The sequence below is a fragment of the Cydia pomonella genome, chromosome 9, assembly GCF_033807575.1.
Source record: "Cydia pomonella isolate Wapato2018A chromosome 9, ilCydPomo1, whole genome shotgun sequence".
NCBI classification, from domain to species: Eukaryota; Metazoa; Arthropoda; class Insecta; order Lepidoptera; family Tortricidae; genus Cydia; species Cydia pomonella.
Genome location: NC_084711.1, coordinates 494,290 through 508,850, shown reverse-complemented (window position 1 = coordinate 508,850; position 14,561 = coordinate 494,290). Strand labels below are relative to the sequence as shown.

The window sequence follows — 14,561 nt, the reverse complement described above, 5'->3', positions numbered from 1 at the left end:
TTAGTAAAGTACAATAACATGTGAATAACCTATTTAGACGTTTCTTCGTAGGTTTACATATATCATGTCATGAGTCATAATGAATCAATGATAACTATCACTGAAGAAACATAGTTAAATGCCACATAAAGTGAAATTCAATAGAAATTACAATAGTACATTACGATACAAGTGCGAAAAATAGGAAATTCGAAACGAGTGGCGATAAATTAAAACACAACCGAAGGGAGTGTTTTAAATCGTCACGAGTTGCGAATTATCTAATCGCACGTGTATCGTACAACGTTTTACAGTACATATGGCCCTTTAAATGTTTGACACAGTAACGTAATATGCTAATTTGCGCACTAGTAAAAGTAAAAAAAAAAAAAAAAAGTAAAAATTGTTTATTTCAAAAAATATTCACTTGGATACAGTTTTTACTGACCTCCACACTAGGCTTTGCCTGTCCCGTGGAGGAGAGAATGATAACCCTAAATATCTAGTAATACAATAATGCTAATAACGAATAACAAGTTTAAATGAAATTATTAGACAAAATAGTATTAGAGAATTGAACAATGGGTAGGTACATTCGTTATTACAGGGAAGACTAAATTGTAAAACTAGACGATATATATTTAATATAGTGAAAGAAGATAGAGAAAATAATAATTGCCTTCTATTAACTTAATAAAGTAAAATATTAGGATAGAATAACAGTTGTGCTTGTGTGTGTGTGTGTGTGTGTGTTTGTGTGCGAGTGTGTGTGTGGGATTGGGATGCATAGGAGTGCATATGTTTGTGTTCATATGAGTATGCAAGTGTGTATCAGTATGGTATCCTTATGAGGTTCTCTGTCTCTGAATAGGATAGGTGCATCATGCACTTTATTTGGTGTGGTAAAGTAGCACCATATGTACTGTAAATAATGTAAACAAACTAATTTACTGTCATCACTTGGTATTCTTCGTAATCACGCACTTTTTAACAGTTAATATCCTTAAATATTGCATTCATATCATTTTTTAGTTAAAATAAAAGAAATCTTAAGAATTTTAGGTTACATTTCATATGCTAACATAATCTGTCATATTGGTTTACATTATTTGCGGTTTCTATTGAACTCCGCTTTAGGTATTCTACTTGTCTCTATTCAGTCACTGTCAACCACGCTTTGCTGAACTGTCAGTTAAGTACTTATGGGTAATGCCGAGTAAAAAGGGGACGATCTACGTTTATACTGAAGCGTGGCCATGAGCAATGTTAACAAATATATTAATCGTACAATCGTATAAAAAAACTATTAGCAGATAATCGATTAATAAATCATCAATTTGCATCCCTATTAATAATATCGTAAGGCCGCCAATTAAATTAAATAGCACACGATTAGGATGTATTTCCACCAGAGATGTGCGAGGATGCGTTGCGAGGGATGTGTTTCTTAAAAACCAATAGAATCGCTTCGTTTCTTCTAGTGATTACTGATTCCATTGTTTCTTAAAAAGCACATCCCTCGCTAGGCATCATCGCTCGTCTCTGGTGGAAACTCAGACTAACATCTCGAAATATTGAAGAAGATAAATATATTGATAAGGTTTTTTTTAGTAGATTACAGGATTACAGGGTACCAAGTTTTTTTAATAAGTCGAAAATATCATGGGATATAACCGCTTATCATCAACCGATGTATTTCCATATTTATTTCTGGCCGATATTAGTCTCCACTGCTGGGTAAAGGCCTCTCCCCTTGATCCAGGACTCCGATTAAATATCGACAGCTACTTGATAAAAAATAACCGACGACGGTGATTTTTGTTTAAGCTTCGATAGACATACACTGTGTTTTTATTGAATTCCGTTAACTCCGGGGTATGGATAAGTACGTTTAAGGAAACTAAATGGCACAGTTAATAAAAAAAAAAAAATATATTATTTTATATTTTTTTATTTTATAAAAAGTCATTATATGTTGCATATAGCGTTGTTGTAACACGGGCATTACATTTAATTCAACGAAACAATTGAAGACTGACATATCAATGTCATTTCCAACGTCACATCGATCGTCCGAGATAGTACTTACGTTTAGTAGCAAATGTATGAACTCGTACTAAACACGACTAAATATGTAAATAGGCCCTAAAGCAAGTGTATACGCTTGTAGGGCCTAATAAGAAAAAAAAATTGATTATCTCCGAAATGGAGTTAATTAGAATATCCGTGTCTTTGAGAAAGTTACTTAATTTAAGCTCAGGAATGTACCCTTGATATTAACAAAAAAAAAACACGGTGTATAACTACGTACTCTTAGTTACCTATTTTAGATTTAGACAGATTTAAGGTAATAAGTAAAGGCTACACTCTAGCGGTTTTAGACAGATTTTAGGTAATAAGTAAAGGCTACACTCTAGCGGTTTTAGACAGATTTTAGGTAATAAGCAAAGGCTACACTCTAGCGGTTTTTGGGAGCACTTTCGCTGCCCCAGTTCTAAGTTTATGTGCTTTCATTAACGTAACCTACTCCGGTTGTGTCCGTGTCGGGCGTGGCCCCGTTTTACATGTGCTTCAATAAACCTGCTTGACAATTGTTTGACTTAAGTAAACATAAGGTCTGTTTTTTTATTCCGTAGACTAAAATGACGTTTCATATGTAAGACATGACATTTCTTAGTACCACATGAAATGTCATTTAAGTCTACGGAATAAAAAAATAGAATAGGTTTAACGTTGTATTTTCGACTTAAATTTTATTTCAAGTTGGTAATTATTTTAAATTTTTTAATTTTATCGAATTCCGGAAAAATCCTATTACATTTTACGTAATCGCGCAATCTGCCAAGTAATTGTACTGCAGATTGGCTGATTACTACTTTAAGGATTTTTGTAATCTTATTTTGATTCGAATAAATTAAAAAAAAATCCATGTACACTTATATTTTTTTTGTACGGATTTTGGAGTTCGCGGTTTTTAAAGTTTTTTTTTTAATACTACGTCGGTGGCAAACAAGCAAACGGGCCGCCTGATGGTAAGCAGTCCCCGTAGTCTATGTACGCCTGCAACTCCAGAGGAGTTACATGCGCGTTGCCGACCCTAAACCCGCCCCCCTTGTTGAGCTCTGGCAACCTTACTCACCTTAATTTCTTAGATTAATTAATATCAAAGACCACAAAGTAAATTAGGCCAATTTGTTTATAACAATGTTTGTACGGGTCAAATCTTGCAAGTTAAATTTGACCTACTTCCCGGTTTATAGTGTTCTAATCTGATGATGGAGGCAGGAAGTGACCATAGGAACTGTGATAAAACAACGCAACCTCTTTGAGTTTCGGGTGGTTGGAATTGTCTCGATGAGTATTACTTGCCTGTGGATGGAATCAGCGATAAAACCTTGTTTCAAAAACGCGATTTTTAGCAAAAAAATATTTATATCCTGAATATGCCATAAAAACCTACTCTTACTAAAAAGTCTTAATGTATTTCCTAATCGATAGTATAAGTAAAGTATAGGTCTGTGTATCGCCATTGTCGCCTTTATTAAAAAACTATATTTTTTAGATAATTGTAAGGCATTGTCTTACCTGAGCGAAAACTCGCGAACGCGAAGCGGCGCGGCGCGGCGCGGGTGAATTCAATCCTTTGATACCTATGGAAGTGTCCTATGGAAGTCTCCGAATGCCGTTGGGCCGCCGCGCCGCGTCGCGTCGCATTCGCGAATCATCGCCCACGTAAGCCGCGCTGTAACGGCCGAGGACTGCGAAAACTGGCGTCTACTCCACCGACTTAAATTAAGAGAGAATAACAATAAGCAAATTATGTAAGTCGCGTCGTCAGCCCTAACGTCACGAAGTCAAAGGTCCTAACTTACCGAGTCCGACTTGTCAGCTGTCAAGGACGTCTTTAAGATAATCGTCATTTTAGCCCAACGAGACTAAGTCTACAAGTATCTGGTCCATTTGTGGTGCTTTGCTTTAATCTGCTAATTGGTTTTACCTGTTGCGTGGGTCTATATTATTAGAAGCTTTCTTGGGCTGTGTTTTCTTGAGTTATTCAAAAAAACCTTGCCTGAGTAATTAACAAGTTCGGATGAGTAGCTGGCAACTCTCTGAGCTATGTTGTTAAAGCGCTTCATACATTTACTTACAAAATTCTAAATGACTTACCTAGTCACTAGGTGTAACCGCGTTTAGCAAGTAGCAAGCAAGCGTTGTAGTCTGTCTGTGATTTTTACAAGCTTTTATTTACTTTCACCTGACCGTTGTCTGTTTGTAATCAAATCTTGCAAGTTATATTTGACCCACTTCCTGGTTTCCGATGAAGCTGAAAATTTGCATACATATGTAAGTCGGGTGACAATGCAATATTATGGTACCATCGAGATGATCTGATGATGGAGACAGGAAGTGGCTATAGGAACTCTGTGATAAAACAACGTAACCTAATTGTGTTTGGGGTTTTTAGAATTGTCTCGATGAGTATTAGTTACTTGTGGAAAGAAAAGTACAGTCAGCGATAAAAGCTTGTACAAAAAATGAAATTTTTGCCAAAAACTTATTTTAGGATCCTAGTTAGGATGCCTGTTAAGACGAAAAAGAAAAGAAGAAAAGAAAAGGAGAAGTGAGTGTCTCCTTCGGTTTCGATTTTGAGCACAGTTCGACGTAGATATTCAAACCCGTTTATAATAACTTCGCATTTTGCGCGTCTTTTCTGCAGACTAAGTAAATAAAACAAACCAAATGCGACGTAAAGGTCGCAAATGGCAAAAAGTGCTAAACACAAGTTTGTCGTTGAAACAACTGTTTACCCCGTGCGGCCTAGCCTTTAGCCTCGACCTCGTTGTGCCGATAATTCCATTGTATAACACCGGAACTGATGCGACGACACTTCTCAAATTCTTGTGGACAGTGAGATGTAAAGGGTACCCCTCTATCCTATTTTAACCCTTTTCTTGTATGTATGTGCAATGTATCGTACAAGATTCTTAGGTGATTTTACATACTCTTTTTCGTAGAGAACTTTTTGTTCTAATTTCTAATAGACGGAAGCGAGGCTTTTTAATTTTGCCAAGAAATTACTTAAGAAATAAACCGGCCATGTCGGGCCATGCTCAGAGTAGGGTTCCGTAGTTACTCTTCCGTCACAATAAGCTAAACTGGAGCTTAAAGTATAGTAGATTGTTAACCAAGGGATGAACTGTGGATGTACGTCTTTTTACTGAAGGGGAAACTTTTTGCGATAACTCAAAAACAGATCATCATGTCCGCAATAGTTTTCATTTATTTCTTAAGCTCTACTTCCACGATTTTATTCTTTTTTTTGGACCTATGGTTCAAAAGTTAGAGCGGGGGGGACACATTTTTTTTTCTTTCGGTGCGATTATCTCCGAATATATTAACTTTATCAAAAAATGTTTGTTGAAGACCCCCATTAGTTTTGAAAGACCGTTCCAACGATATCCCGTACTGTAGGGTTGAAGCAAAAATAATAATCACCCCCACTTTACGTGTAGGGGAGGTACTCTAAAAAAAAAAAATTTTTAGATTTTTATCCATGCCTAATTTCAGCTTTCTAGCACTAACGACCACTTAGCAAAGCCTCGGACAGACAGACAGACGGACATGGCGAAACTATAAGGGCTCCTAGTTGACTACGGAACCCTAAAAATGGTGATAAAATAATACAGGATGATTCACGAAACGTGAGCAGGATCAACCTTGCGCATTCAGTAAACAGTAGCTACTGTTTCGTACCAGTATTATGTCACTACATTAACCTAATTATTTGATTAGCTAACTTCTTCAATTAAAAAGTCAGGTTAACAAACACACACTATAATAACATCCGTTTGAGAGCCTCGATACCACAGACACACTGATAAAAGTCATAATAACCATATAACACTCCTCTTTTTGCACCGGGGTTGAAAGTGAAACGTCCCAAACGTGCATGTACAACACGTAAAACTTAAAAACCAATTTCATAGGAGGATAAAATACCCTTTTATATGCGCTAATAACTGATATATTTGAATTCAGTGTCAAAATGGAACCAACTTGGAACTATAATATACTTTTGGACAGTTTTTTTCAAACTGGTTTACACAGGACGGCGTTCTGTAGTAACAAACATAGAAGACAAACATGACGAATCTATAAGGGTTCCGTTTTTTGCCATTTGGCTACGGAACCCTAAAAAAGGACGAGTTGATAACCACCTCCTTTTTTGAAGTCGATTAAAAGCGCCCTAAACGTGCGTAGTACGGTGAGCTATTGATTACGTCCAAATGAAATTCTTCCAATATTTTTTCTGCTAATTTACACAGAAGTGAAATGACCGGTATGTGAACCGAAAGTCTACCAAAGGTTAGTCGACCAAAAGTTACATCTACGAATAAATCACCCTGGGAAACGTTTGCGAATCGATAATCTGCTAAAAATTGGTCGGGGACGCGGGGAATCATTAGGTACCCCGTGCGTACACATGCCTCCAAACGTGATTCACGAATGAATCAGGTGATGTAGTGAGTCAATCTCAGAAGCTATTTACAAATCATTAGCGACAACTGCTCGTGTCTGGTTTAACTTGATCTTTCAATAATTTAAGGGGTGGTTCAGTTTATTACCAGCTATTGGGATACTACCGATTCAACCTATCTAATAAATGCCGCAATATAACGAAAACTCGCATGCGGGTATTCGCATTGTCTAACTGAGACTTGCAATCACAATTGTCAATTACTTCACTAGTTGGGGGCATTTCGGGACTCTCATTTCTGAAAATTGTATTGCATCAATGCACTTGCTTTCGTAAAAAAAAAAACTATGAAGAACGACGACTGTCCGTCAAGTCTGGTAGTGATAAAAATGTAAACGTTGCGTTTCTCCAATTTCGATACGCAACACAACCGTAAAATCGTTTCGTACGGCCTATACTGGTTTTCTCACTTACTGTTCTCTAAGCTACGTAAACAACATCTCAGCTGAGCAAAAACGCCGTAACGTAATGTGATTGCGGAAAGTAAAAAAAGCTGATTGGGCGCATTCCTTGCGCGGCGCCGGCGCCCGCGCCGCCGGCCGTTGACGTTGGCCGTTGACCACGGTGGGATTGTTTTGCGATCTGTAATGTGTTATCTTGAGCTCTGTTATATCTCAGAATTCCTAAATGGATCGATATCTGTTGTCGTTTTTTTAAATTAATAATAATATAATAATAATTCAGCCTATATACGTCGCACTGCTGGGCACAGGCCTCCTCTCATGCGCAAGAGGGCTCGGGCTATAGTTCCCACACTAGCCCAATGCGGATTGGGGACTTCAGATACACCTTTGAATTTCTTCGCTTTTTAAATTACATTTGGTTAAAATTTAGCTGGTTTGAAAACCGCCTTTTCCCAAAAACATGAATGTAATTTGTACAGAATAGGGAACTCGTATCTGTCCACCAAATTTTATTAAATCTGACGCGCAAAAAAATATACAATAAAGTGCCCTAGATACTATACTGTGACAGTTCTAGGTGTAACGGGTCACTCATGCAATGTTGAGAGAAATTCGACGAAAATTACGTGAGTAACCCATTAATTGTAACTGTCGATATAAACATTTAAGAAAACTCTTTCCATAGTTGCGGCGTCTTGTATGTTTGGATATTTAAGGGGTCCAAATGTTATTAAAGTCCGACAATCTTAAGGCCGGGATAGGTTCGGGTTCTTATTTTACTCTCGATAATCAGCATGCGTGAGCGAGACGGGTGTGCGTGCTTGGGACCGCGGATGTCATGTATTTGAATTTTAATTTTTTGTAAGTTTTAACAAATAAAAAGTAACAAAGAGCTCCCTCAAAAACAAAATTGCGCATTGTAGAAGCAATTTTCTTGTTTTTAGCTTTCGTGCAAAAATTGTGTGACATTTTTAACGAGTGTTTATAAACCAATGTTCGTGTTTTTTTACTATCAAACGAAAGTAAAAAAGGTGACCGCGGCCAGCGAAAACATCCCACTTTGTCATCATAAGAACGAGATTTGCTTGTATCTTTATAAGAATAACCTTCGAAGGCGTCTTTATGGCAAGAGACAAAGTGGGCCGTTTTGCCAGCCGCGGTCCCAAATGAAGATTCGAATCAATGATATCGCTAGAGAAAATCCTCAATATTTCTAATTAAGCTTAGAATAATAATATAGTTTTAATATCCAAAAACAAAGAAATAAACATACATAATAAAACTTACTAACAACTTAAACTAAAGATAAAAATTTTGGCCCAAATCGCCGTCAATGGGCAAGGTGCCTAGAAGGCAGGCCGTATTTCCCCGCTGTATGGCGATACTTATACGAATAACTTATAGCTTAGAATACATTTAAAAGTGGTAAAATTACTGTCTTGGATGAGACTTGAACTCACGGCAACTGGATCGATACTCCAGCGCTCTGCCATCTGAGCCACCAAGACTTCACCCATAGACAGCAAATTTTCCACCATATGGGTCTAGGGAACCCTAGCGACATCTAGTCACCCAAGACAGTAATTTTTCCACTTTTAAATTTATTCTAAGCTTAACAGTATCGTTCGCAGACGTTTCTGCTACTTAAAAATTAATTTCTAATTAAATTTTTTGCATCCGTATTGTGATCTATAAAAGCGGTACGTTTTTTCAAAAACTGTTCTCTGAACCTACGGCAACTCAAATAAAACTATACCTACTTAATGCTATTCATTAAATCCAGCCTCAAATTGTAGACACAGATCTTACGCCATTAACAAATGACAAATGCAAATGAGGTTTTATTTCCTTTGTAAATAGTGACATTGTTGGGTTATTTCTAGAGCAGGCGTGTTCAATAGCAAAGAGTATCTTTTGATCTGAGTAGTATCAATATCTTACAGTAACAAAATACCGGGTCGTCAAAATAGGTTGTATACCTTCAAACCTTTAAGAAACGAGCGTAATCCAATTCCAATTCACGATCCCAAAAAAAATCTCCTCCACTTTTTTATACCACGAAGTTGGTAAACTATCATAATATTGGGAACCCATATGCGCGTTGTCGATACTGTCTCTCAAGGAAACCTTGGCAGAGGTTAGTATTTTTTGCTGAAAGTTTAATTACTAGCTTTTTTTTATTGCCTAGATTGGTAGAATTAACAATTGATTAAAAAACCTCGTATAAGAAAAGCGGTTACCAAAAAATTATATCACTCTTGCGCCCCTCGATGCTCTGAATGCATTGGTACGATGCCCATTATCCGGTCATTATTGTAATTACCAGCCCCCAGGATGATTTTTTATGCCTTTGTTTCGTTGTGCGTTATCCGATCTTATACCTTCGTGTTGGTTCACGACCAACCCCCGGGCGAAATCGGTGTTCGAAATACGAACAGACTTTCCTTCGTGTTGGTTCACGACCAACCTCCAGGATGATTTTTTCCATCGTGTTAGTTCTCGACTAACCTCCAGGATGTATGTATGTCCTTCAAGTTGAAGGATTGCACAACGATTTTAAAAACAAATATAATTATGTATATTGCACAACGAATTCAATGAAATCTCACAGCTAACACCATAGTAGGCATAGGCAACGAAGATCGTTATAAAAAATGTGGTCTTGTGCCGAAGTGTTAATATAAAATTATATCTGAAAAATGAAGTGACGAAATATAATGAACTATGTTAATTAACTGGAGCTTATCGCGCTGCAGCTCTCATTTGTTATATCCGACTATTATTCGAAATTAGTAACTAGTAATAATATGGACCTGATTTGGCGATGCAATAATGAGAATTAATACCTATGACATACTAATTACAAAATGCGACTACATCTTGATTAGGTTTGTAAATTGTAACTATGTAGTTAAAGCCTGACAAATGTTTCCTTGTGTAGTAGAATAATTGAATTGACTCTTAAGGAGGACTCGCGCGAGAACGCCCCAGCTCCAAACACCTTTGGATGCCTCAGCCCGGGCCCGGGCTATTCTAACGTGAGTTATTCTTCTCTTCGTATCTCCAACTGTTCTAAATTCAACATTTTACGGGCGTGACTCTTCTGAATTATTTTCTTACACTTCGTTCATTGGCCCCCTTTTTCTCCAAGATGTTAAGTACTTTTAACTTTTTCTGGGATTGAAGTGACTCTCTGACCAGACAGTATACCCTAACCATGTCTAACCCTGTCGAGTACGAACTTTCACACGGATCCTGCAGACCAGATTATCCTATTGAGACCGCCGAGATTGGAAAATGGCCGAACGGAATGACATCAAATTATCTTGGCTTCTGACACTTCGCAGTGTATTGCCATTGATGCGGGTGCGCAAGTCTAACGGACGGACCAATGGAATGTGACCTCAAGGTCTGAGGAGGAAGAGAACTAGGATTTTTTTGACTTGACATGGGCTTTAAGCTTGTCAAGCTTTAATACAATCCAACTGTATGGTAAGCCTAGGAAATATCCGGCGGAAACATCCGCGACGACCACGAGGATCTTATAGCAATGGATTTTGCGCTCAGTAATCAGGGGGGTTATCAAGAACTGTATATCTACTGAGTTCATGTTACTCGAATAATACAAGAGTGATAGAGATGAACAGAGACTTTGAATTAACCATCGAGATTCAGGTAGTTATATCGCTCGTTTGAAACTTCTAACGAAAACATGATTCAAGTAAAAAAAGTTGTACATAAAACAAAAAAATCGTTTTTGAAAAAATGCAAAAAGATGAATTGAAATTCGGCCCGGATCTTTATAATATACAGAGGTTACGTCGGAGTAACCAAGCCAGCAAGAAACTCAGCCAGGTCCGAAGGATGTTGGATAGTGCTTTTATACTGGTTTGTCCGATTTGTTCGCATTTATTTTCGTCAGCGCGACGTATCGGGGTCGTAGATAGCGTCCATCTCAATCTGAAAGCGAAATGGGTGTCCGTTGTCAATTACTTCAATTGATTGATTGTAGAACTTTCTAACTGATGGACGGAAACGGGTCATCGGTACTAATTTATTTGTAAACTTAAAATAGTCTAGCGATATATTTATAAGTAGTATGTACTACTAATTTAAAAAGTGTCATTTCCGTGAGGTCGTAATTATATTTGATGATGATATGATACATATTTAAGTACTCTCTTCGAGCATTTTATGTGGTATGTGGTAGGTAGCTTAGGCTCAGAAAGGTAACTTTCAAAACCTTTCTGAGCCAAATAAAATGCTTCAAAATATCAATGATCAAATACCCTATAAAATGCTCGAAGAGAGTACTTTACCTAAATCATGCATTAGCCTATGAGCACTAAACGTTTCTTTAATTTAGACACATTTCAATTGGAGGACTATAGGGTTTGTTTGATTCGTAACAGTCTTTCTAAAAAGGTATAGAAGACCCTTTACATATGTATAACACTTTAAATAACAAATCTCTTAGAAGCGCTGGTGGCCTAGCGGTAAGAGCGTGCGACTTACTATCCGGAGGTCGCGGGCTCAAACCCCAGCTCGTACCAATGAGTTTTTCAGAACTTATGTACGAAATATCATTTGATATTCAGCAGTCGCTTTGCGGTGAAGGAAAACATCGTGAGGAAACCGGGCTAATCCCAATAAGGCCTAGTTTATCCTCTGGGTTGAAAGGTCAGATGGCAGTCGCTTTCGTAAAAACTAGTGCCTGCGGCAATTCTCGGGATTAGTTGCCAAGCGGACCCCAGGCTCCCATGAGCCGTGGCAAAATGCCGGGACAACGCGAGGAAGAAGCAGAAGAAAGAACAAATCTTTTACATTTAATGAGTGAGTTAGTTTCAGAAAATGCTCGATACAATATAAATCTATACTAACCAAAAAGTTAGTTGAATGTCTTTCGTATCCTAAAACCTCTAATAAGTTAGCAGACCTAACTCAGTATTTACTCTCTTGACGCGCTGATCCCGTTATCAGGATGCTGAACCTCCAATCGCTTACCAACTGCAAGTTTAGGACCAGCAATACCTGACCCTGGCTCCCATACAACTGTGAATAAAAGAAGATCAAACTTAAACTGGCGGGTTATGACGGTGACAGATCTGGTTGCGCTGGAGTCGGGTCAGTGACTGCTCGCACCTGCTTTTTTGCTAACGAATGCAATTCGCATGTTCAATTATTTTTTTGTGCTGTCAATCTATCGTATATATTTAGAAATCTATATAGGATGCATCAAGCAATAAGTCAATTTAAAATTTGACGGCTCGTTGCTCGTGGATTTCTACAGGTACCGTTTGGATTCAGATTACAGCAGTAATACGGCGCGACATTACTGCCGACTGCATTACTGACATAATTGTCAAAATTTTTGTTGCTGCCGGATTTCTACATTTGCGGCATCAATGCAGTCGGCAGTAATGTCGTGCTGCAATACTGCAGCCGGGCAACGTTGACGTCACATATTGACAACAGTCGTAGTCGTTGACGTAACATTTTGTTACTGTATATAACTTAATTGGTATTTTAATCTTCAAATATTACGTTATACGTTACGTTAATATATCGTTGTTATAACAATTTTTAATTTTCTATTACTAATAATAATTCAGCCTTGTTCCGACTGCTGGGCACAGGCCTCCTCTCATACGTGAGGGCTTGGGCTATAGTCCCCACGCTAGCCCAATGCGGATTGGGGACTTCACATACATCTTTGTATTTTCTATTAATTCACAGGCCTCCTCTCATACACGAGGGCTTGGGCTATAGTCCCCACGCTAGCCCAATACGGATTGGGGACTTCATATACACCTTTGAATTTTCTATGAATTCGACTGAAATGTTAAACAAAACTAAACATGTGTTTGTCAGTATCTCTTTAAATAAATTATCTGAAAAGTTACAATTAGAGACTGAGTTCAGTAGATCTGAAATAAGTTTAATGCATTTTAAAATATATTTATGATAAATATTTTAATATGCTTTACTGGCCACTCTTGCAAATTAGCATGCCTGGGCCTGTGTAGCGCACGGTTGATACTGAACAACTTTAATTATGGCACCAATGCTGAAAACCCGAAAAAAAAATTTAGCTGTTTCATACATTCCGGCTGATGAAGGCGTTGATTTCTATGGGCGAGCCAAAAAATTTTTTGCGATTTCGGCATGGGTCCCATGATAAAAATTGTTCAGTATGATTTATACTTAAAAGTCAATACGCAGGGTATGGCTAGTGATTAAAATTTCACCCTGTGTCCCAGAGGCCTTTATAAAGGACAAATTCCAAACGTTATTTTTAACATTCACTAAACAAGACATGGTTCCAAATTCAAAAACAAAACAATGTTTCTGGGATCCAGGAGGATAAAGAATCATAGTAGATCGAAAAATATCGGGCAAAACTCGACCAAATTGAGTGAGTGACTCGATATCAATATTTTAATTTATGATTCTTCGAGAGTATAGTATTTAGTTTCAGTCATGTCGTCATTTTGAGGCACAAAAGTAATGAATCACCGGTTAAACATATAACTATACGCGTATTTGTAAACATTACTCCGTGCATTTAAATAAGTAAACGTAAGATGAGAGCCAGCTGGGTAAACCCCGGTTCCCAGGAATGTCGTTAAGTGTCAATAATGTGTCACGACATTGTGAAATGATTGACGAGTGATTAATATATCTGAATAACAAATTACATTTCCTTGGAGGCCTATTCAAACCTACATTTTGACATCAAAATGATATCTTAATGAATTCATATTGTTCTCATTCGAGACGGAGCGAAATGAACGCGCGAATGATAACTAAAATAAATGATATCATTCAGATATTGCCCCGTACTTTTTGAGTAGAAACTGTGACTTTTACTGTTGCAAAATTTTGAATGGGAATTGAATTCACATGTTATAGCAAACTCATTCGCGTCTTTCCTGTAGACATCGCAAAGTAAAGAGAATCCAAAGCTAATTTTTAGGCAGCACCTTTACAGGCAGGAGACATTTATTCAGTACTTGAGACTCAAATAAGAAAAACGGGATATCTATGTACCAGAGTCGTTAAAGAACTATGCGTCAAAATGGCCCCAATACCAACAGAGTTGAGAGTAAGGTCATTAGATAGGTATTTCTATGTACTTCATTTCGTTCTATGGGCACCAAGCGAAATTCCATTGCAGAACTGAGATATTGGTATTTTAGTCAAAATGTCGTCACCCTTATTACCTAGGCAATATAGTCCACCGCCGGGCCAGCGCGGCAAATCATTCAGTGTGCTCGCCCGGCGGTGCGCGAACATCTACCCTGCAGTAATTAATTTACTTACTTGGACTCTATTGCCTAGGTAATAAGGGTGACGACATTTTGGCTAAAATACCAATATCTCAGTTCTGCAATGGAATTCCGCTTGGTGCCCATAGAACAAAATGAAGTGCATAGAAATACCTATCTAATGACCTTACTCTCATTTCTGTTGGCGTTGGGTCCAGGCTCCATACAAAGTTGCCCATGGTCCTTTATTGTATTGTGACCTGTTTCAAAATTGTGTTTGACCCGAATATCTCTTTGTTACCTCCCAACTCCCTAAATGGCTGAACTGGTTTTTATATACTTTTCTGTTTCTCTTCCTATATTTTATAATTT

The 14,561-nt window shown here is 37.8% G+C and overlaps 1 protein-coding gene across 1 annotated transcript in view; it reads left to right on the top strand.

Annotated features, from left to right (window-relative positions):
• Nucleotides 1-14,561, top strand: part of LOC133521030 (mucin-2-like) — an 88,874-nt gene that overhangs the window by 36,983 nt on the left and 37,330 nt on the right. The window lies entirely within an intron of this gene.